This window comes from Oryctolagus cuniculus, chromosome 1 (genome assembly GCF_051225735.1).
Source record: "Oryctolagus cuniculus isolate XC-2025 breed Fujian yellow rabbit chromosome 1, ASM5122573v1, whole genome shotgun sequence".
Taxonomy (NCBI): Eukaryota; Metazoa; Chordata; class Mammalia; order Lagomorpha; family Leporidae; genus Oryctolagus; species Oryctolagus cuniculus.
In genome coordinates this window covers 65,659,389-65,683,227 of record NC_142867.1, presented here as the reverse complement: position 1 = coordinate 65,683,227, position 23,839 = coordinate 65,659,389, and the positions used below count along the sequence as shown (strand labels likewise).

Here is a 23,839-nt window from a genome sequence, read left to right as displayed (position 1 = left end):
CTCCCACCACATGCAAGGTCGAGGGTAAACACAACAGGCTTTTTTTTTTCTTTTTCCTTTTTACCACTCTGTAGAGAGACAGCATCAGGAGGAAGCTGGCACTGGATGACAAACAGGGTCTCTGACAGCACTGTCAAGCCGGGAGAGCCACCTCTACCTGACTTCACAGTGTCACAAGCCATGAGCTCCCCTAGTACACCTCAAGACCAGTAACAGAAAACCCACCTCAGACATTAATGGGCCTCCTGTTGCTGGCCTGCACGCCATTGAGTATACAGTTAGCAGTAACAAAAATATGCTTTAATCAAATAATAACTCCATGGGGCAACTCACAGAATAGAAGGGAGAGCGGCAGAAGCCAGGGCCTCGGGGATGAAGTGTGGGCCTCCCTGGCATCAGGACTCCCTCTCCAGCTCCATCGCACGCTCTCCTTCTCTTCTACTACACACTTGCCTTTCCAGCGATGGGGCAGGGACGAGACCACCTGCCACCTCAGCTTGTCTGCCAGGAAAGAGAAGCCTTTCAGAACAGCTCAGCCGGGGAGAGGCTAATAGACACTATTAGCACTACGTAGAGTTGTGTAACCCCCCAGGGTACCCACAGCCTGGTGGGGTGAAGGTACCACTTCTAAGGCTGATCCGGTGAGGGGAGGTAGCAGCGACTGGAACCCAACGTTAAGCAGGGCTGTGGGGAGAGGGCCCTTTGACATGAGTGATGTCAGCCGATGAATCAGATCACCTTCCACCCTCCATCTCCTCTTCCTGCCATTCACGGGCCAGTGTTTCCCAGAGCCCAACCCCGCTGGAGGCCAGGGTGGAAGGAAGCCCGAGGTCCAGAGTGGGCTGTAGCAGGGTGGAGAGGAGAGGAGATGGGGAAAGTGGGGGACACCCAGCACGCCAAGCCAGCAACCACTGCAGAACAAGAGCAGCTTTTTCCCAGCGTCTGCGCATCCAGACCAGAAAAGGAACCAGCCCTGCTTGTGACAGTGACTCACTTCTTCAGTCAACCGTATAAACGCACAAGTGATTCCTTTCCCTCAACAAACACTCTATAGAGTTGATCCTCAAAGAGTTTTCCAGGGAGGGGTTCATTATAGAACACAATTATCACTATGAATGGGCGAGCTATTGAAAGGTCTTGTCTGGTTTTCCACTGATCTCTTAACTTACAAAGATAAATACAAGCCTAGGGCTATCATAAAGTATCTCAGACCAATGCAGTGGCATCATAATGGGCAACTACATTTTTATTATTGTTGTAATTATCATTAAATTATAGATTATTTTATTACTGTTAAAACATCATTATCAAATCTTAATGGAGAATGGGACTGGCAAGGGGAGAGGGAGGAGGAGATGGGGTGAGAGTGTGGGTGTGGTGGGAGGAATAACTATATTCCTAAAGTTTACTTATAAAATTTGTATTCCTTAAAAATAAATATTAAATTTTTTTTAAAAAAAACATCATTATCACTACAACTATTCCTAAGTCTGACCTAATGGTCAGCCACAGGACTTTTGCAATGAGAACAATCTATGCTCAAATCCCAACTTTTCCATTTATTGGATCTATGACACTGAGTGAGTCACGTATCTTCTCTAAACTTCAACTACATAATAAGGGTAATAATTAGGATCTTAAGAAGTCAAGAGGGCTAAATAAGATATGCATATAAAATAATTAGCACAGTCAAAAATGGTATCTAGCATTGAAGGAGAAGAATGGGAGGTGTATGTATAACAGAAACACACTTCCCTTTGAGTCAAGATAATTGGGTTCAAGTCTTAGCTCAGTCTTCAAAAATTCTTGAGATCAGATTTGCATGCCCCCATTTTTACTTCTGTTCCTCTGAATGCTGAAATAATTTAGAAAAGGATATGGAAGGCAGATGGGAGTTAGACCACAGTAGTGACTTCTGGCTAGCAGGGCTAGAGCTCGCGAGTTGGACCTTCCCCAAAGACCAGCTTTAGACTCGCACATGGGGGGAGCATTACTTGTACAAAGTACACTTACTCAACCAGACCTGTCTTTGTTGTTTTTTTTTTTTTTAAAGATTTATTTTTATATTTATTTGAAAGGCATAGTTACAGAGATAAATAGAGAGAGAGATCTCCCATCCACTGGTTCACTCCCCAGATGGCTACAGCGGCCAGAGCTGGGTCAAGTGGAAGCCAGAAGCCAGAATCCAGGAGCTTCTCCTAGGTCTTCCAAGCAGGTGCAGGGCCCAAGCACTTGGGCCATCTTCTGCTGCTTTCCAGCAGGGAGCTGGATCAGAAGCAGAGCACCTGGGACACAAACTGGCATCCATATGGGATGCTGGTGCTTTAGGCTAAGGCTTAACCTTCTATGCCACAGTGCAGGACCCCAGATGTGTCTTCTCACCTCCCCTTCATTCAAGGTCCCGAGGTGGCGCTGACTCCTAGAGGTGAGAAAGCATACGTTAAGTCAAATCTGAATTTAGAGAACAGTCTCTGGCACAACTGTCACTTTAGGAATATCTCACTGTTTCTCTGGGTCTCAGTTTCCTATTTTGTTCAACAGGAATGAAAACGCTTATCACAGGATGTGCTGGGAGGATCAAATGAAGATTAAAATTAAATGAAGATTAAATCATCATTGATTTAAAGGAATGCATTTGTGAGAATCCTTCCATGAAACAAATGTATTGACCATTATGCATACTCTAATCTTTTTATAAAATAATACTTAAAGATGAGACTTCCAATTCAAGTTTATAGTATAGGCCTCAGCCAATGGAGTAAGAAAAATCAACATAAGATACAAGAATTTGGAATGAAGACACAAAATATATTATTCCCAGATGGTATAGAAGTTTATATAGGAACTCTAGAAGATCCTACAGATAAACTGTTAGGGTCAATAGGAGAGTTTAGCAAGGCTGGTGGACAGAACGTTACATAAAAATCAGGGGGCAGGCATTTGTGCAATGGTTAAGACGCCCCATGTGATGCCTGCAGCCTGTGTCAGAGTGGTTCAAGGCCCCTCTCCTCTGCTTCTGATCCAGCTTCCTGCTGTGCACACTCTGGGAGGCAGCTGCCATACTCAGGTCCCTTTCCACCCATGTGAGAGACCTGGGTACAGTTCCAGGCTCCTGGCTTCAGCTGTTGCAGGCATGTGGGAAGAGAACCAGTGGATGGAAGATTTCTCTCTTTGCTTCTCTGCCTTTCAAATAAAATGAAAATAGATAAATAAATAATTTTAAAAGCCAATAGCTCGGCTGGCGCCACGGCTCACTAGGCTAATCCTCCGCCTTGCGGCGCCGACACACCGGGTTCTAGTCCCTGTCGGGGCACCGGATTCTGTCCCGGTTGCCCCTCTTCCAGGACAGCTCTCTGCTGTGGCCAGGGAGTGCAGAGGAGGATGGCCCAAGTGCTTGGGCCCTGCACCCCATGGGAGACCAGGCTAAGTACCTGGCTCCTGCCTTTGGATCACCTTCGTGCGCCGGCCATTGGAGGGTGAACCAACGGCAAAATGAAGACCTTTCTCTCTGTCTCTTTCACTGTCCACTCTGCCTGTCAAAAAAAAAAAAAAAATGTCAATAGCTCTTTTACATACATTAAGCAACCAATTTAAAAACATAATTTTAGAGTAAATCATTCACAACATCACAACTGACCTATATACTGGCCTTTCACTGAAAGAGCAATTCGCACAACTGGCTAAATGTAGCAAAAATTTTTCTTTGTAAAATTTACAGCAATTCATATTAGATACCACATCAGAGACTATTATATGTCATCATTATCCACTTTTTTCTTCTTTCTTCCATGGAGGAGACTGGCAAACTACACTCCATGGGCCAAATCAGGCCTGCCACCTGCTTTTGTAAATAAAATGTTGTTGGAACACAGCTGCCTCTGTTGACCAACATACTCTCTAAGGCTTTGGCACTAGCACAGCAGAGTGGAATCGTTCTGAGAGGAACCATACAGGTCTCAAAGCCTAAAATATTTGCTATCAGCTCCTTTATGAAATAAATTTGCTGACTCTGATTCTATGGTCAATGAATTCTTGACTTTTAGCCAGGTACAATTGCCACCAAAAATAAAAACCATGGTTTGCAGCTGTGTCCATGTGTCAGACAGAAATGCTGTACCCCAGTTTCCATGCATCTTCTTACCTTGAAAGTCAAAAGAGATAACTTGGAGGTAAATGAGTAAGCTTTATCAATTCAGTGATTGGTCATTTGGCAAACTGATCATGAGGCAAGTTGATTTTTAGAAAGCTGACCTTGGGTCCTAAAACAGGAACACATGTGGATAGAAGTAACAAATTTCAAATAGTGTCTCAAATTGAGAATGTATTTTTCATCACACAACAAAATAGGAGGTTTCTGATTTAGTTCAGTGGCTTCAATAATGTCAGAGCCACTGTTTTTTTTTTGTTTTGTTTTGTTTTTTTGACAGGCAGAGCTAGACAGTGAGAGAGAGAGACAGAGAGAAAGGTCTTCCTTTTTTCTGTTGGTTCACCCGCCAAGTGGCCGCTATGGCTGGAGCATTGCAGCCGGAGCGCTGCGCCAATCCGAAGCCAGGAGCCAGGTACTTCCCCCTGGTCTCCCACGTGGGTACAAGGGCCCAAGGACCTGGGCCATCCTCTACTGCACTCCCAGGCCACAGCAGAGAGATGGACTGGAAGAGGAGCAACCAGGACAGAATCCGGCGCCCCAACGGGGACTAGAACCTGGGGTGCCGGCGCCGCAGGCGGAGGATTAGCCTAGTGAGCCACGGTGCTGGCCAGAGCCACTGTTTTATGCAGTTCTTTTGGCACTGCAATGTCACAGATTGGCTGTTGTAGCTCCAGGCATCACATCTGTGCTCCAGTTGGAAGAAGGAGGAAAAATTAAGAGGTAACACTGGCAGCATCCATCCCCTTTTACCAGGAAACAAATTATTTCTTCTCAAAAGGCTTCTCCTTAGGAAGGGGGGTGGGAGGGAAAGAGGGGAAGGCAGAGAGGAAGGGAATATTATTACATTCTTAGAATTGAACCTATATAGCACATTGAATCTGTGAAAAACTAAAATTTAAAAATAAACATTTTAAAGGGAAAAAATTAAAAAGAAAAAAAGAAATTCTTTTAAAAAAGAAAAAGGTGAATAGGCAACCAACAGAATGAGAAAAAATATTTGTATACTACATAATTCATAAAAGATTCATATCCAGGATATATAAAGAGCTCAAGAAGCTCAACAGCCACAAAACAAACAAGAAATGGTTTAAGAAATGGGCAATGGACTTGAACAGGCATTTTACAAAAGAAGACATTCAAACGACCAACAGACACATGAAAACATGCTCAGGATCACTAGCCATCATGAAAATGCAAATAAAAACCACAATGAGGTTTCACCTAACCCCAGCTAGAATGGCTCTCAAACAGAAATCAATAAACAATAATGTTGGTGAGGATGTGGGAAAAATGTACTCTAATCCACTGTTTGTGGGAATGTAAACTAGCAGAGCCATTGTGGAAGACAGTATGGAGATTCCTCAGAGATATGAAAATGAATCTACCATGTTGTCTCAGTCATTGCACTCCTGGAAATTTACTCAAAGGAAATGAAATCTGCATATGAACTATCCATACCCCCATATTTATAGCAGCTCAATTCACAATAGCCAAGATCTGGAATCAACTCAGATGTCCATCAACTGATGGCTGGATACAGAAAATGTGGTATATATAAATGATGGAATACCACTTAGCCATAGAAAGAATGAAACCCTGTTTTTTGCAACAAAATTGATGCAACTGGATGCCTTTATGCTTAGTGACAGAAGCCAGTCCCCAAAAGAATATACCCTATGCTTTCTCTGATATGTGGCAGCTAATATAGAATACCATACACCAAAAATGTACAATAATGAAACTGACATCTTGCGATTTGACTACTGTTTATAGTCCTTGTTTATACTTCTGTGGAACAGTGGTTTTTCTACTTTTTTTTTTTTTTTTTTTTTTGACAGGCAAAGTGGACAGTGAGAGAGACAGAGAGAAAGGTCTTCCTTTGCCATTGGTTCACCCTCCAATGGCCGCCACAGCTGGCGCGCTGCGGCCGGCATACCGTGCTGATCAGATGGCAGGAGCCAGGTACTTATCCTGGTCTCCTATGGGGTGCAGGGCCCAAGGACTTGGGCCATCCTCCTCTGCACTCCCTGGCCACAGCAGAGAGCTGTCCTGGAAGAGGGGCAACCGGGACAGAATCCAGTGCCCCAACCGGGACTAGAACCTGGTGTGCCGGCACCGCAAGGTGGAGGATTAGCCTAGTCAGCCGCGGCGCTGGCCGGTTTTTCTACTTTTAACTTGTTGAACATTACAGTTAGTGGTGCATTAAGCCTGTGATTATAAACTAAGTTGGAAGTCTGTTATTGCAAAAAATAAAGGAAATGAAAAGAAGGAGGGGGGATTGAGGGAGGGTGAAAAAGGGAAATATGATTATCTTCTTAGAATTGTACCTATGAAATGCACTATATCTCTTTATCTCTTTATATCAATACATTTTTTAAATTCACACACACAAAGACTTCTTAGATCTATTGCCCACAATGAGATCATAAGCCTTCCCTAGCAGAGAAGATGCTAGATAAGAGAGATGAAGATTTCATGGGTGGCTTAGACTATTTATTATTCATACTAGGAACTATTGCCCAGAACATTGAGTTCTGATATAAAAAAAAATCAATATTGTGTAGCAACTAACAGTCTCTGCTAATATACTTCTCTAGCTATCAATCAGCAAAACACACTCTTATTTGCCCATGTATACTTAAATGTGTGTGTGTGTGTGTGTGTTTAAGAGGAAGACAGAAAGAGAGAGAGAGAGCACGCTTCACTTCCATCTGCTGGTTCATCTCCCAAATGCCAGAAATGATTGAGGCTGGGCCAGGCCAAGCTGGGAAAGAGGAACACAGTCTGTGTCTCCCACGTGACTTGGGTGGGGTTCTCATTTACCCACATCCGGAGCCATGTGGCAGGGATCCCTATAAGAGGGAGAATACAGGAAGGTATGGTTTACTGGAGCCATTACTATAATAATCTTCCACAAAAACTACTTGAGCATCACTTTCTGCCTCCCACAGTGCATGTTAGCAAGGAGGCTGCAGTGGGGCAGGACACTCTGATATGAGATATATATAAATATATGGTGTATATGTATATATACACACACCAAACTAACTGGCGTAGTACAGTAGTTATTTCATTTGCTTGCAGTTCTGTGGTCAGCGATTTGAGTGCATTTCCCTGGGTGGTGAGTGTGGTGGTCTCACCTGTAGTCACTCATGAGGCTGCAGTCCTGGAAGGCTTGGCTGGGCCAGGTGGTCTGAGACGGCTTCACTCTGCTGACCAGCAGCTGGTGCTAGATATGTAGCAGGTGAGCCCGGAAGGCGGCTGTTCTGAGAGGCAAGTCCCAAAGCACAAGCACTTTTCAAGCCTCTCCTAGCATCACATTTGCTGATGTCCATTTGGCAAAGCAAGTCACAGGATCCACTCCCCAATGTCCAGAGTCAACGTCGGGAGGACCTAAGTGGATACGGGAAGGTATGAGTCATCGCAGTCATTACTGTAATAATCTATCACGAAAATATGAGAATGTCTTTGTGACTTCAAAAGGAGGAGTTATTAAACAAAACATAGGGCACAAATCATTAAGGAAATGTTGCTGAATCTGATTACATGAAAGTGAGAGCCTTGGTATGATAAAAGCACTTAGAAACTGAGGCTGGCGCTGTGGTACAGAGGCTTGAGCTGCTGGTTGTGTTGCTTGCATCCTGTATCGGAGTGCGGGTTCAAGGGCTGGTTGCTCTGTCTCCAATCCAGCTCCCTGCTAAGGCACCTGGGAAGGCAGTGGAAGTGCTTGGGAGCCCTGCCATCCACGGGGGAGAGCAGGATGGAACTCCTGGCCCTGTGCTTCAGCCTGGCCCAGCGCAGCAGATGGAAAATATCCTTCTCTCTCTGTCTCTCCCTCTCTCTGTCACTGTGTCTTTGAAATAAATAATGTAAATCTTTAAAAGGGCTTAGAATTGTGTCTATGCACTACACCGAATCTGTTCTCTTTGTATTACTATCACGTTAACATGAGAATTGTGTTGTAGTAATTATCATGCATTTTCTATGACCCTGAGAATCTAAAGTATTAATAAATTCCTTAAAAAAAAAAAAGCAAGATAGAAAGGGCACCTGCAAACTGCAAAAATAGGCATAAATTGGAGAAAAAGATATTTGCAACCAGCAAGGCTGTAGCTTTAGTATTCAGAATTCCCTCATACCAATAAGAAAAAGATACATGACTATTTAAAAATGGACAAGAGATAAAAAATAGCCAAGGACTATTTCCAAATTTCAATAAATATAATAATAAAAATAATAATAAATGAAAGGATGCTCAACTTCATTAAAAATCAGGGAAATAGAAATTAAATGGTGTATAATTGTGCACTTGTCTGAACCAGCAAAGAGTAAAAACATGAAGTATAGATGAGAATGTGGAGAAATGGAGACTGTGCTCTATTGCTGTTGGGGTATATTTTGCACAAACTACTTGAGAAGACAATTGATCAGTGCTAGCAAAGCTAGAAGATACGTCTATCCTATAACCTGGCAATCCCACATCTATGTAAATACCCAACTGAATGGCTCTCAAGAGCCTGAAAGAGTTGATTTTTGTCGTTGTTTGTCTGTTTTTAACATAGATATCCAGAGCCCACTTCAAACCAACCAAACTAGAATTTCTTGGGGAGGTGGATCAGGTATTTTTTTTTTCTCTTTTAATTCAAGAGACAGACACACACATACATGCACAGAGAATTCCCATCTGCTGGCTTACACCCCAAATGCCCACAAAAGCAAGGGTTGGACCATAGCAAAAGCCAGGAGTTGGCAACTCATTCCAGGTCTCTCTCATGGGTAGAGGGAATCCGATCATGTGAGCTATTACTACTGCCTTACGTGATCTGCATTAGCAGGAAGCTGGAATCCGAAGCCCTGGGTTTCAATCCCAAGCACTCCAAAAACAGAATGTGGGAATGTTAACCAGCATTTTAACTAGTAGGCCAAACACCCTCCTTGCATCAAGTATTTTTAAAGTCTCCAATATACTGCCAAGGTTAAGAACAATTGTCCTAAGGTAATTCTTGCATACATGCTCAAAGTGTACACCTGCTTTCCCAGGTGCATTGGCAGGAAGCTGGATTGGAAGTGAGCAGCAAGGAATTGAACCAGGATTCATATGGGATGCAGCCACTTCAGGCCATGGCTTTAACCCTCTGTACCACAGGGCCCCCCTGCTCCCCTGCAACCTAAATTTTTAAAGTGGCTGCAAAATATATAATTTGATATGCAATCTCATGATTTTTTCAAAAATTTCATTTCATCTGAAAAGCAGAGAGATATCTTCTGTTCAACCATTCACTCCCCCAAATGGTCACAACAGCCAGAGCTGGATAAGACTGAAGCCAGGAACCTGAAACTCAACCTAGAACTCAACCACATGGGAGGTAGGAACCCACTGAGAGCCAGCGCCGCTGCTCCCCAGGGTGCACATCAGAAAGCTGGCTCAGAAATGAAGCGGCTGGACCTGGAGCCACGCACTCCGTTATGAAGCATGGGCATCCCTACCGGTGTCTTAACTACTAGGCTAAACAGTCACCCATGAAATCATTTTAAATAAGCCATAATGCAGCCAAAAGAAACAACGTGCCACAATAAAGGCAGTTGAACATGTACATCCTGTTTTGTTTGACTATGTGAAAATAAGCTTTAATAGGTAAGGCCACAAACACAATGAAACTATATCTAATTAATAGTTAAATAAAAAATACTATAGGGCAAAGAATTGCTCTTTAGACTTTTTATCACCCTAAATTTATTAACTCAAACTCTTTTGAAGTAAAACCTATTCAACCTTTTGAGACAAAATATTTTCCTCCAAGGCTATTATTAAGCTGGAACATAACATCCTTGTCTTAGCATGTCACAAAAGCCACCTCTTTTGTGTATACTTGTGATTCAAATGCGTAGTAAATAGAGATTGCAGAACGCTCAGGAATAAAATATAAAAGCCGAAAACAAGCAATGTAACAAAAAGGCAGCCTTAGAACACTCCAGTTACATGGTGCTAAGAACTGTATAATCAATGCACTTTTCAAGGCTTACACATCAACAAACTCCCTTTTCACCAACATGAGGTCAAGGAAGCAGAGGAAATAACACAAAAGAACAGACTTAGAATAAATGAATGACATAATTCAAGTCAGTGATTCACTAGAAAATAGTTCCTGAGGGTTAAATGAGTCATCACCGATTTCAAGCAAATTTTCCAGTTCATAGTTTGGGGCTCAAATACCTTGCTCTATCTTTACTTGAAATCAGTACCATCACAAATGAAAAGGAAGAAATTTTTTTTTAAGGATTAAAATTTGGGGCATGCATTTGGTGCAGCAGTTAATACGTCACTTGAGAGGCCTGCATCTCATATTGGAGTGCCTGCTTGGGGTCCTGGCTCCACTTCCGATTCCAGCTTCCTGCTAAAGTGTACCCTGGAAAGGCAGCAAATGATGACTCCACCCACATAGGAGACATGGGTGGAGTTCCAGCTCCTGACCTCAGCCTGGCCCAGCCCCAGCTGTTGTCAGCATTTGGAGAGTAAATCAGTGATTAAAGACCTTTTTCCTTTTCAAGTAAAAATGAAAATGAAGTAATTCATCATCATTAATATGTAATCACTAAACTTTTTTGATGATTTATTTACTTGAAAGGCAGAGATAGAGAGAGAGAGAGAGAGAGAGAGAGAGAGAGATCCTCCATTGATCTTCCACCTGCTGGTTCACTCCCCAAATGGCTGTAATGACCAAGACTGGGCCAGATAGAAGCCAGAATTCAGGAGCTTCATCCAGGTTTCCCACATGGGTGCAGGGGAGCAAGCACTTGGGCCATCTTCGTTGCTTTTTCAGGCCTTAGCAGGGAGCTGGACTGGAAGTGGGGCAGCTGGGACTCAAATGGGTGCCCATATGGGATGCTGGGATCATAGGCAGTGGCTTTACCTGCTGTGTCACAACACCAGCCCCTAAACTTTCTAAAAGTAAGGAATACATAATGAGGGAAGGTTCTGCATCTGTCATGGACAGAAACAAGAATCAAATCTAAAACTGCCTGCAGCAGCTGGGTTCCAAAGGGTGACTTTGACTGGGGCAGAACTGGGCACAATGACCTATTCAGAGAGGCTCCCCACGTGAGGGCCAGTGTCCACCAGTGTGTACCAAGTAAGGCCAATTCCCACCTAGGCCTCAACAGCTCTCTTCCAAGGAGTCTGTGCCTGCCAGTTGTCAGTATCTCCCCTCAAGTAGGGGATAATGTATCCTAACACCCACCTTGTTCCATGAGTTGAGAATTCTACTACTTTCTCAGAGAGGATCTGTCAAAGCCAGCATGGCTGTCTTCTCTCCAAAACACCCCAAAATGCTCAGCACAGGGGCCCACATTGTGGTACTATAGGTAAAGCCTCCACTTGCTATCCTGGCATTTGGTATCAGAGCGCCAGTTCAAGCCCCAACTACTCCACTTCTGGTCCAGCTCCCAGTTAAGGCACATGGGAAGGCAGCAGAAGATGACCCAGGTATTTGGGTCCCTGCCACTTGGCTCCTGGCTTCAGCCTGGTCCAGCCCCAGCCATGTTGGCCATGTGGGAAATGATAGTGATGGAAGATCTCTCACTCTCACTCCCCGCCTCTCTCTAACTCTGCCTTTCGAATAAGTAAATCTTTAAAAAAGAAAGAAAAAGAAATGCTCAGTTTAGACACACACAGTATACTGTCTACAGACAGCCATACAGCCCTCATTGTTTCTGTGGGAGAATCGGCTCAGCCACCCCATGTTTCCACACCTGTCCCAAATCTTCCTGTGGCTCTCAGTCCTGCAATCAAAACAATCGTTTTCTCTCCCTGAGCCCTCCAGTTGTCATGGCAACCAAAAGCCAGCTACAAAGGAGAAAAGCTATACAGCAAGGCTAGATAGAAAATTTGAGCTATCCCCAGGTGACTTGCTGAGTTCACTTCACTTCTTTGATCTTGAATGCATGTAATAAATAAACTACAGGCTCTGTGGTTAGTTTAACGGCTTAGCACGCTCAGTTTAAAAACAGGAACTGGCTCAACCTGTTTGAGAGAAGCTTGTTGCCAACCTTTAAGCCTACTTGCTTGATTTCATTGCCTCAGACTTTTAAAAAGTCTTCGAGAAAAAACTTCAAACTGACTCACAAAGGGATTTCATGAACTGTGCTCCCTTCAGACAAATAATATTTTATTTCTTGATAATAAAGAATGCTGTAAAATAAAAACAGGCACAGACTTCTGTTCTTTACCCTGATTGAGATAAAACATAAAGGCAATTTCTCTGAGTATGGGCACATGGAGAAAGACGGGATTTACACCCAATCATTATTTTCTCTACTGCAACCATCCATGCACTCAAAAGCAAGACCTGAGAAGGAACTAACTGACTGCTTCATTAACTCCGCCTCCCAGCCCCAGCCCCGGCCCCTGCCCAGTTCCTGTGGGTGGAAGCTGATGTTTGCATGCCCTCCCCAGGACATCCTGATGCCACAGATGCACTCAGGACTGAATGTAAGGTGCCTCTTTCTTCGCCTATTCCTCTCTGCCTCTGTCTATTTTCTTGTCACTCCCTGTCTAGCAGAAGTTCTTGAAGCTGCTCCCTGTGACACGTCTTCCTTATGACATGCTAGCAGAGCCCGGCTTTCAAGTAGGATCCACCTTTCTGCGCCAGGCTCTCTAGCTTCAGCCCTCCAGGAGGGAATGGTGACTATTTTAAGGCCCTCGTGGTCTCACTCACTTTGCCAGGGATTAATTAAGTATGTGTCTGATGTGGGCAATTAGATGTGCAGAGAAAGCTGCTAAGGACCTCTGCAAATGGATTCTGTGTTGAGAGAGGGAGAGGAGGGCAAGAGAGAAGAGAAAGAGGGGAGAGAGGGAAAAGGAGAGGGAGAGGAGGGCATTATTAGATTCTAATAATAATAATTCTCACAATGCCTGGGCATTATTAGATGCAGACGTGATAGCTGAGGATGAAGTAGCCCTCTTGCAGCCATGAGGACAAGGGTGATGTGCTGAGGGTGGCAGCAGAGTCCTGAGCCATCTGAGCCATTGAATGAATCAGTGCCCGAGGGCCCCAATGCAGAACTTGTTATGGAAAACAGTGAATTCCCTAACAGTTGTAACCAACTGCGTTAAGGCATATTGTGACTTGCAACTGAAACATCCTAATAAAATTTTTCACAAATTTCTTTTTATTTTATTTTTTTAAAGATTTATTTTATTTTTTTGGAAGACAGTGTTACAGAGAGAGGTGGAGACAAAGAGAGAGGTCTTCCATCCATTGGTTCACTCCCCAGATGGCCACAGTTGCGCTGATCCAAAGCCAGGAGCCAGGAGCTTCTTCCCGGTCTCCCACGTGGGTGCAGGGGCCCAAGGACTTGGGCCATTTTCTATTGCTTTCCCAGGCCATAGCAGAGATCGGAAGTGGAGCAGCTGAGACTTGAACCAGCGCCCATATGGGATGCTGGTGCTTCAGGCCAGGGCTTTAATCCGCTGAGCCATAGCATCAGCCCCAACGCAAATTTTTTTTTTTAGATAGCTAAGAAATAAATTAAAATAATCCATTTTCTAGCCAGTTTGTAACAAATATTACTGATAGAAGTAATTACTATCAGAATAAAACTGACCAATGGCTAAAATTGACCATGATAAATAAAATTGTGTTGTTTTTAGAAAATTAAATCTTCATGGGATTTACTGATCTATCTCACTTCTATTGTGGAAAAATTCAAGACAGCAACAGCACAGAAACTAGTGTAATGAAATCCCATTTTCCTGTCACATGGTTCAACAAATATCAACTCGGGGCCACCTTTGTTTCATCTGTGCTCCCACGCATTTTTCCTGTGTCTGGATTATTTTGAAGCAAATCCAAGACCTCATGTTATTTTACTAGGAAATTCCTCGGCAAGGATCTCTAAAAGATAAGGGCCCTTAAAAATAACAGTCGTAGTGCAGCAGATTAAGCCATTGCTGGCAGTACTGGCATCCCATATCAGAGTGTCAGTTCAGGTCCTGAGTGCCCCACTTCTGATCCAACTCTGCTAAGCACCTGAGACAGCAACAGTAGATGCCCCAAGTACTTGAACCCCTGCCACCCACGTGGGAGACCCCAATGGAATTCCAGGCTTCTGGCTTCAGCCTGGTCCAGGCCTGATTGTTGTGGCCATCTGGGAAGTGAACCAGAAGATGAAGTTGCCTTTATCTCTTTGTCTCTCCCTTTCAAAGAAATTTTTTTAGAAGATTTATTTATTTATTTGAAATGCACACAGAGAGAGGAGAGGCAGAGAGAGAGGTCTTCCATCTGTTGGTTCACTCCCCAAATGGCCGCAATACCTGGAGCTGAGCTGAATTCTTCCGGGTCTCCCACATGGGTGCAGGGGCCCAAGGACTTGAGCCATCTTCTACTGCTTTCTCAGGCCATAGCAGAGATCTGGATAGAAAGTGGATCAGCTGGGACCGGAATCGGCGCCCACATGGGATGCCAGCACTGCAGGCAGCGGCTCCACCTGCTACACCACAGTGCCGGCGCCTCAAAGAAATTTTTAAAGATCTTTAAAAATATGTAACAAGATATCATTATCAAACCTAAAAATGAAGTGTAACTAATTAATATCATTAAATCTCCCATCAGTGTTCAAATTTCCCATGTTGTCTCATAATCTTGTTTGATGTTCTATTTGTTCAAAATAGAATCAGACAAGATCCACCAATGGCATTTAGTTGACATGTTTCCTAAGTTTCTTTTAATTCAGTTTTCTCCCTTCCTACATTTTTCCCTTGCAATTGGTTTCTCAAAAAAAAAAAAAAAAAAGATTAAACTGCTGCAGGCATTATGGTGCAGCCAGACTGCGGCTTGGGACACCCACATCCCACGTTGGAGAGCTGATTTGAGACCTGGCTATTCAGCTTCGGATTTGGCTCCCTGATAAGGTGCCTGGGAAGCAGCAGATGAGGCCTCGGTTACTTCAGTTCCCGCTACCCCTGTTGGAGACCAGGATGGAGTTCCTGACTCCTGGCTTCAGCCTGGCCCAGCTGTGGCTGTTGTGGCCACTTGGGGAATCAACCAGCAGATGGAAGATTGCTCGCCTGCGCGTGTTCTCTCTCTGTCATTCTGCCTTTCAAATAAATCAATCAATCTTTAAAAATACTTAAAAAATCTATCCCAGGGGGAAAAATAGATTTTTTGTGGAAATAATACATAACAGTAGAAGTTATGGAAATTTCAGTCCATATGAAGTGAGCAAAAACTAATCAATGAATCAAACCTTTAAAAGAGAGAAACTTGTTTCAAAAATAATTCTAGGGGCGACTTGTGGCCCAGCAGGTTAAACCCCCAGCCTGCAGCACCAGGCATCCCATATGGATGCCAGTTCAAAGTCCCAGCTGTTCCACTTCCCATCCAGCTCTCTGCTATGGCTTGGGGAAGCAGTGGAAGGTGGCCCAAATCCCTGGGCCCCTGAACCCACGTGGGGGACCCAGAGGAAGCTCATGACTCCTGGCTTCAGATGAACCCAGTTCCAACCATTGCAGTCATGTGGGGAATGAACCAGCAGATGGGAGACCTCCCTCTCTGTCTGTAGCTCTGCCTCTTAAATAAATAAAATCTTTAAAATAATTTTAGAAAAAAATTGAAATGAGAGGGAAGAATGGGAGAAAACTGTTAGAGATACAAACATTTTTATGGCTTAAATCAATTTCACAGAATTTATTCCATAAAATATTTTCTTTATGAAAGCTCATCAATATTGATCTAATTCTGATGAAATTATTATTTATACTCAACATGCCCTCAGAGTTGAAATAGAGACATTAAAATGGTAGAATTAAAATAATGGATCAGGCATTTGGCATAGCCAAATGATGCCACTTGGGATGCTGCAATCCCATATCGGAGTACCTGTGTTTGAGTCTCAGCTCCTCTTCCAATCCAGCTTCCTGCTAACGAGCACCCTGGGAGGCAGCAGATGATGGCTCAAGTACTTAGGTCCCTGGTACTTAATGGGAAACCCAGATAGGGTCCCAGCCTCCTTCTTGGTTTTGGCCTTTCTCAGTCCTGGCTGCTGTGGGCCTATAGGGAGTGAGCCAGCATCTATCTATCTCTGTCTCACTCTCTTTCTCTCCCTCCCTTTCAAATAAACAAAATTAATGAATTAAATGTTTACAAAATGGAGTCAGAATATCTACACTTGCCCATGAAATATCCAAGTGGGACTATCTGACGGGGCTGCAAGGTCAGAAGACAAAGACGGGATGGGTGTTTGGTGCGGTGGTTCAGGTGCTGCTTGGGATGCAGTACTGGATTCAAGTCCCAGCTCTGTTTCCAATTTCAATTTCCTGTTAATGCACATCCTGGGAGGCAGCAGTGATGGCTCAAGGACTTGGGTCCCAGCTACCCAGGGAGACCTGGATGGAGTTCCTGGCTCTCAGCCTTGGCCTGACTCAGCTCTGGCTATGGTGGGCACTTGGGGAGTGAATCAGTGGATGAGAGATCTCTCTCTTTGTCTCTATGCCTTTCAAATAAATAAAGTGAAAATAAAAATAAATAAATCCAGGTCTTTTCCAGCCCAATATGTATATTTAAATATGTATATATCCCTATTATAATATAAAAATATAATTTAAAATCACATATATACATAAATAATAACTTGTTCCAACTTATGATTTATGATTTATTTTTTATTTTTTTAAAGATTTATTTATTTATTTATTTGAGAGGTAAAGTTACACAGAGAGAGAAGAAGAGGCAGAGAGAGAGACCTTCCATCTGCTGGTTCACTCCCCAAATGGTCACAACACCTGGAGCTGAGCTGATCCGAAGCCAGGAGTTTCTTCCGGGTCTCCCACATGGGTGCAGGGGCCCAAGGACTTGAGCCATCTTCTACTGCTTTCTCAGGCCATAGCAGAGAGCTGGATAGGAAGAGGAGCACCCAAGCTTGAACTGGTGCCCATATGGAATTCTGGCACCTCAGACAGAGGCTTAACCCACTACCCCACAGTGCCAGCCCCTGTTGAATTCTTTTTTTTTTTTTTTTTTTGACAGGCAGAGTGGACAGTGAGAGAGAGAGACAGAGAGAAAGGTCTTCCTTTGCCGTTGGTTCACCCTCCAATGGCCGCCGCGGCCGGCGCGCTGCGGCCGGCGCACCGCGCTGATCCGATGGCAGGAGCCAGGAGCCAGGTGCTTTTCCTGGTCTCCCATGGGGTGCAGGGCCCAAGCACCTGGGCCATCCTCCACTGCACTCCCTGGCCACAGCAGAGAGCTGGCCTGGAAGAGGGGCAACCGGGACAGAATCCGGCGCCCCAACCGGGACTAGAACCCGGTGTGCCGGCGCCGCTAGGCGGAGGATTAGCCTAGTGAGCCGCGGCGCCGGCTCTGTTGAATTCTTTAAACAATAAAATCCATAGAAAGTCATAGAATTCTTGAAACAACAAAGTACATGGAAAGTCGTACATTTCAGACTTCACTTTATCAGATAATATGGAGTTTTCCCCTGTTGGTTCGAGTCCATACTAAGTAATTTTCTTCTAACCTTAGAAACTTTCCAAGATACATCAGACTGAAGGCATAACATTGTCATAAAATCAGAGCTTCTCATTAAGAACTGGCTCCAACAAATTCAGTTTTCCATTGTCTACATTAGACTGCTCTGTCTGTATATTACAATAGGAGGGGGATTTGGATTTATCCAGGAAATGAAATCTTGTTAGGGCTAGCAAATTGACTACAGGCTACCAATTCTTTCCCTGAATAAACAGAATTAACTCTCTCTCTCTCTCTTTCCTTCCCTCCCTCACTCCCTCTCTCTAGAAGAAAACAAGGTACCTCTCAAGAGTATAGTATAGTATGATATGGCATGGGATGGGATGGGGTGGAATGGTTTAGCACTTTAACATCTACAATACAATTTCATATGGAAAGCAACATATTTTCAAAATGAGTTATCAAGCAGCCAGAAAATATAAACACAAACTAGGGAAATCAAGGTTTAGAACTGAAATTAATGTTTCTTCGTGTGTGTGTGTGTGTGTGTGTGTGTGGTGTGTGTGTGTTTATTTGAATGTCAGAGTTAGAGAGAGAGAGGGAGAGACACGAAGAGAGACATCTTCCGTCTGCTGGTTCCCTCCCCAAGTGGCAGCAACAGCCAGGGCTGGGCCAGGCTGAAGCCAGGAGCCAGAAGCTTCATCTGGATCTCCCTCTTGGGTGGCAGAGGCCCAAGCACTTGGGCCATCCTCTGCTACTTTTCAGGCCATTAGCAGGGAGCCAGATCAGAAGTGGAGCAGCTGGGACACAAACCAGTGCCCATATGGGATGCCGGCATCCTGGGTGGTGGCTTTACCAGCTACACTACAGCGCCGGCCCCACTTCATGTTTTTCGAAGTGTAATATGACACATATATTAAGGCCTCTAGGTAAAGAACGCTAGTACATCACTAAAAGTATAAGGCCATTTTTAACCTGTTTCAAATGTAGCCAACTTTTCCACATTTTTCTTTACTGGTGGTGCTTGCAAATGTACAATGCAGAGTTGGCAAACACTTCGTATAAGGAGAGTGTCGCTCCCCCTCTTCATGGAGGAACGACACTAAGCCCTGCCTAGGTTTCCTATCCGAGTCACGGCACCATTATGTCGCTCCCCCTCTTCATGGAGGAACGACACAGGACCCTGCGCTGTTCTTTCGTCTGCTCGGCCCTTCCCGGGTTTGCTGCTGGTTCTTCCCGGGTTGGCTACCAACCCTTCCACCTCCGTGGAAGGGCGGTTCCCCCTGCCACTTTCCCCACTTCCGCAGGGGAGGCACACCGCCCGCCGGCTCTCTTGGGGGCTGCACAGGTGTTCCTTCAGATAGATGTTCCTGGTGCATATTGTCTCTCTCCTCCTTTATAGTCCTCTTCCACCAATCCCAACTCTGCTACCCACACGCCGAGTACGCTGCTCTCCTCCAATCAGGAGCAGGTCCTGCTGCTTATTGGTTGAACTGGAGGCAGCTGTGTAGAAGCTGTTTCCTCCTCTCCCAGCGCCATATTGTGGGAGAGCAGATTCATAGAATAAGTCTTAATTCCAGTAACAGTCTAGTCAGAGTTGCTCCCCACAGGAGAGAAGCCCTTACTTTGGTTTGTTTACTCTCTGCCCTGATGCCTATAAGAACGTGTAGCACCACAGTAGGTGCACATTATAAAGCTGCTGAATAAGTAAATGAGAATTAGGGTGTTTCAGTAAGGACCAAGAAAGATGACTGACAGACAGTAAAAAATGCATTTAAAGTCAAGGCAGAGAAACTCAGGCGCCTTGTTTGCTGGTCGTTTAGCACCCCTCTCTCCCTTCTTGCAGGCCCAGCACTCTGCTTTGCCTTGGGAGGCCTGCTCCTTCTGCACCATTGACTTGTGATTCTTGGGCAGTGACTCCCCAAAGCACCCTCCCTCCATGGCCATAGGGTGTGGACACGTGACCCAAGCTGGACCAGGCTTTCCTTGAAATTTGTTATCTACTGAAGCAGAGAGAGAAATCGTCTCCTTCCTGTTAGGGTTGCTTGGAGCTATCTGCAGTCATGACTGTCTTCTTGTGAAAATTAAGTGAGAGGAAGTGGAGCTGAAAGACAGAAAAGACTTCCCACCAGGATTCGGGGGCCCGCAACTAGCTCCTCTCCCACTTTTCTCAGGTACATACACCAAGAAGTGTAATTTTTAAAAATCTTCATTAGATATGAAAATAGATATTTGAAAACACATATAAGATTTATAGTTTAACCATTTTTAGGTGTACAGCTCAAGGGCATTCAGCATATTCTCACTGTTGTACAAAAGTTCAGTTGTATACTTCAGCTAGATTAAGTTGACATCACTTGCATCAAAAGGCATGGTGAGAGTTTAGATGTCTTTTATTAATTCGTGTGTGTGTGTGTGTGTGTGTTGTTTCCTTCTCATTTCCCCTGTGTGTTTGGTTTGGTTTTGTGTTTTATTATTGTGTTGTAGGAATTCTGTATATATTCTGAATACCAATTCTTCTGAGAACATTTTCTTCCAATCTGTAGCTTTACTGAATCATTTCTTTCATTTCTTTTTGCTTATAGAAGCTGTATTCATAATTTCCAAAACTTACAAGCAACCCAGGTATCCTTCAGTAGGTGAATGATTAAATGATAACACATCCTGTCAAGGGAATATTTTGCAGCACTTTAGAAAAGAAATAACCAGGGGCTGGCACTGTGGCACAGTGGGTAAAGCAGTACCGGCATCCCATATGATGCTGGTTCAGGTCTCGGCTGCTCCACTTCTGATCCAGCTCTCTGCTATGGCCTGGGAAAGCAGTAGAGGATGGCCCAAGTCCTTAGGCTCCTGCGCCCATGTGGGAGATCCAGAGGAGGCTCCTGGCTCCTGGCTTCAGATTGGCGCAGCTCCAGCTGTTGCGGCCTTCTGGGGAGTGAACCAATGGATGGAAGACCTCTCTCTCTCTTTCTGTCTCTCTCTCTGCCTCTGACTCTCTGTAACTCCACCTTTCAAATAAATAAATAAATCTTTAAAAAGAAATAACCAATCAAGCTACAAAAAAACATGGAAACAATCCTAAATGCATTTTGTTATGTGAAATCCAATCTTAAAATGGCTACATGCTTTATGAATCCAAGTAGATGACATTCCGGAAACACTAATGCTATGGAGACAGTCAGAAGATCCATGGTCTTCAGGGAATGGGAGGACGGAGGGTGAACGGGTGGCACGCAGGGGTTTTTAGGGCAGTGACAGTATCCTGCATGATAACATGTGGCAGATGTGTCATTAAACATTTGTGAAAACCCACAGAATATCCAACACAAAGAATAAACCTTAGTAAACTATGGACTGTAGTTGACAATAATGTATCAGTATTGATTCATCAGTCGAAACAAATGTAGCACACTAGTGTGAGATGGAGAATCTGGGAACTCAAGAGAGGTAGTATCTGGGAACTGTACTTTCTGCTTGTTTTTTCTGTAAACCTGAAAGGGCTCATAAAATGAAAGTCTATTAATTACAACAAAGTGAAGTTGTATTCTAAATAGCGAAAGACTTAAATCTGTGCTCTAAGCATTGGAAGATACTGAAGGCAGTTAAGACAATGTACAGCTGTCCCTCACCACCATTTGGTAAAGAGGGGAAGAAGGAATTTTGTAAATTTAAGTCCTGTTCTTTGGCAAATAGTGAGAAGTCAGGGAGTTTTTCTTGTATCTGTTTCTTCTTAATTGCCTTCAGAACAAAATAATACTTTCATGTTGTTTACGAGGGCATATTTTAGGGTAGTGTATTCTGGTCTCCTGCAGTGTGTTGCTTCTTCTCCCTTATAATTACTCTGTTCCCGGTCTTCTTATTCCTCTTACATACTCAAGGCATAATATATTATCTTCTAGTCATGGGAAAGGGCAAGTACAGCCTGGTAACAGGATTAGAGAAATCATCCTCTTGGGAATGGCAGGTGCCCAGTCGTGAGTCACGTGGAAACATTTGTGGAGAGAAGTCTGCCAGAGACCAGACACCTTCCAACAGCAGAGGCCTGCAGCAAAAAGACGTCAACAGAAGTAGAACTGGACCGTGAATTCAGAGCCTTGGGCTAAACAGCTGTTGTAGCAATTCTTGTCAAAGATGCCAACCTGGCTTCCTGAGCGGAAGCTGTCACTTCAACTAAATTAGTCTCTTCCTCTCTCTCACTCACATCACAACTTCATTCTCTTCAATAACCAACTTGCATTTCCTCAAACATGACTTCAGGTCGGCCTTCTGTGCTGCTAGGAGGCCATGCTTTGGTTCAGGGTACACACATCTCTGGCTTTTCTGACAAACCTCCATTTTCTGGCCATTGGTACTCAAGTTAAATATTCAGCACCAGTTCTGCAAAGTGTCCTGGGTCATTTTATCAAATGAGACAAAGCAGTCATGAGAGATACTCTGACATTTTACAACTAGGTTTTGGGAAAGTTTGGGATTGTCCGTTCATTTATGAAAGGTGAACTTCTTACTGCTATTGAAACTCGAGTCAGACAGTTTTGGGAACACCAAGGAGAAGGCAAAACCAGCAAATAAGAAATATCACACTCCACTTCTTTTCAGAATCATTTGCGTAGGCTTTCTTTTGATGAGCTTTTTTGAGTTTTATATTTTGCTGACAACTAATTTATTAGTTTTATTTTTTGTGATTAATGCTTTCTCTATCCTAAGAAGCCTTTACCTGTTCCCATGTTGCAAAGATACCCTACTTTGTTTTCTTCTAGAAACTTTACAGCTGTAGCTTTTTTCCTTTGGTGCACAATATGTCTAAGATTAATTTATCAATTTTGGACATGAGGTAGGGATTGAGGCTGATTTTTTTTTTCTGTTATGGGTATTCAGTTGTTCCAACATTATGTGCTGACGAGATTTTTCCACTTCTCAGTGGCTTGCATGGGTGCCTTTGTTGAAAATCAAATGGTTATAGGTCCATTTCTGAGCTCTTTGGTCTATTCCATTGATCCATTCATCTAGCCTCATGCTGGTAATACATAATACTCTTTTTTTTTTTTGGACAGGTAGTTATAGACAGTGAGAGAGAGACAGAGAAAAAGGTCTTCCTTCTGTTGGTTCACTCCCCAAATGGCCGCAATGGCCAGCGCTGCACTGATCTGAAGCCAGGAGCCAGGTGCTTCTTTCTGGTCTCCCATGCGGGTGCAGGGACCCAAACACTTGGGCCATCCTCCACTGCCCTCCCGGGCCACAGCAGAGAGCTGAACTGGAAGAGGAGCAACCAGGACTAGAACCCGGCACCCATATGGGATGCCAGCACCGCAGACAGAGGATTAACCAAGTGAGCTACGGCGCCAGCCCAATACATAATACTCTGATCACTGCAGCTTTATAAGAAGACTTAAGGTCAGGGAGCATAATTTCTCCAAAAGAGCTCTAACTCATACAACAACTTATTAGATATTATTGTTCTACTATTGGATGGTAATATCTACATCTATTAGGGAACTATTATTATGCTAATACTGTCCAATAAATGCTATTACATAGATCTCTTAGGTGGATAGTTGTGCACTCTGAAATTCACAGAGAATAGATTTTCTTCATTGCTCCTATTAATCACCTCAGCAATATTTCTTCCATGTCAGCAAGGAAGAGAACAGAAGTAGACATTTATCATTTTGAGCTATTAGCATCCAAATATCCTTTTAATTTTGTTTCCTTTGTGTAGAATCCCATATCTTTTCTTCATAACTTCTAAATGTGTTGTTCAGTTACAAGTTAAGCTATAAAAAAGAAAACCATTTACATTTGTATAAAAGACAAACTACTTAGGAATATACTTAAAATTTAATAAACTTCATCACTGAAAACTACATAACATTACTGAGAGAAATTAAGAGAAATATTTTAAAAATAAACAGATATACCATTTTCATGGATTGAAAAACTCATTAGTTTTAAGATGTCAGTTATTCCTAATTGATCTAGAGATTTAATCTAATTTTTAAAATAAATCTTTTTAAACACTTTTAAATAAAGACTTATTTATTTGTTTGAAAGGCAGAGTTAGAGAGAGAGGGGGGGGGAGAGAGAGAGAGAGAGATTGATTCTTCCATTTGCTGGTTTCACTCCCCAAATGGCCACAACAACCAGGGCTGTGCCAGGCTGAAGCCAGGAGCCAGGGACTCTTCCAGGTCTCTCACATCAGGGGCTCAAGGACTTAGGCCATCTTTCCACTGCTTTC

The 23,839-nt window shown here is 43.6% G+C and overlaps 1 long non-coding RNA gene across 3 annotated transcripts in view; it reads right to left on the bottom strand.

The window, feature by feature from the left end:
* Nucleotides 1-2,028: 2,028 nt before the first annotated feature.
* LOC103350015 (uncharacterized) overlaps nucleotides 2,029-23,839 on the bottom strand; it is a 32,635-nt gene continuing 10,824 nt past the window's right edge. Inside the window, exons 2-5 of one of the 3 annotated variants that reach the window (XR_016232449.1) lie at nucleotides 7,288-7,540; nucleotides 4,142-4,259; nucleotides 3,432-3,533; nucleotides 2,029-2,419 (exon numbers count right to left, since the gene is read on the bottom strand). This is a non-coding gene — a long non-coding RNA (uncharacterized LOC103350015). The remainder of the gene's footprint in view (nucleotides 2,420-3,431; nucleotides 3,534-4,141; nucleotides 4,260-7,287; nucleotides 7,541-23,839) is intronic. The other 2 variants (XR_016232444.1, XR_016232452.1) reach the window with 2 other exon arrangements.